Below are 1068 nucleotides of genomic sequence, written 5' to 3' on the forward strand. Positions count from 1 at the left end.
CTAGATGTTGATATTTCTGAATCTTCTCAGTCGCTGCATCTCTCAGAGATGGTAGTCCACTCTCACAGTGTACCATAAGGTCCACCACTTTGCCCACGATCTCTTCACCATTACCAAATCTGGTTTGAGGAACTCATTGTTCTTGTCCCTGAAGTGCAGTTCTACGATTACCTCCCACTCCACTTGCTTCACCTCCTCGGCCAGCACTCCACGTAAGATGTTATGATGTTGGATCTGGGCCTCCTGGACCGCAAGACAGTAGCCAATGATATGAGAGCCTGGTCCACAGGCCAAATAATCCCGGGTGGGATAGACATTGGCCCGTAGCTGGATTGCTGTCATCAACTTCCTGTGAGGAACACCTCTATAATATACCAGCCGATCATTACAGATGGTATCATTTTCAAAGTTCGTAATTCCGCGGCCTTGCAATTTAAGATTGGGCCAACTCTCTAACTCTCATTTCCTCCACTTGCTAGGTATTGGGTAGGTGACTTTTGGAGCAGGACACTCCCACTCTGAAGAGCACTCGATACCTTCCAGGGCGGATGGGACTACTGTCAAGAATTCATCTCGTACTGATGGCACTTTATGGGCTCTCCCTCCAGCAGCGATCCAGACCTTCTGTAACTGAATCCCTTCTTCAAGAACTACAGTCCTTGTGATGTTATCGCTGCAGTGAGCAATCCTCAACAACCGTCGAACCTGTACTGTTGAAATTTGGCTTGCAAGCTGTGTCAGCCCCAAACCGCCATCTCGATTGCTGGCATATAGAATTGCATCACAAGAACTGGAAGGTAGGTGAAGCCAGCTCTTCACCGCTGTTCTAATTGCGAGGTCCAGGGAATGCAGGTATGTGGCATTCACCCTGGCATGATCTGCTGCATACAGCAATTGCGGGACTGCATACACCTCTGCTCCCAGAGTCATCTGCTGGTTCCTAGTAAATGGAGAAATGAGAGTTAGAAAACTGGGCACTAATCTGGTGCTGTGAAGAGACATGAGAGATGTAGAATAAGGCCTGTCTGCTGGTGAAATACCACTGCTGTGATCATTTTTTCACTTACC

The sequence above is a fragment of the Rhea americana genome, unplaced genomic scaffold (assembly GCF_003343005.1).
Source record: "Rhea americana isolate MKP2758 unplaced genomic scaffold, rheAme1 scaffold_889, whole genome shotgun sequence".
Classification (NCBI taxonomy): Eukaryota; Metazoa; Chordata; class Aves; order Rheiformes; family Rheidae; genus Rhea; species Rhea americana.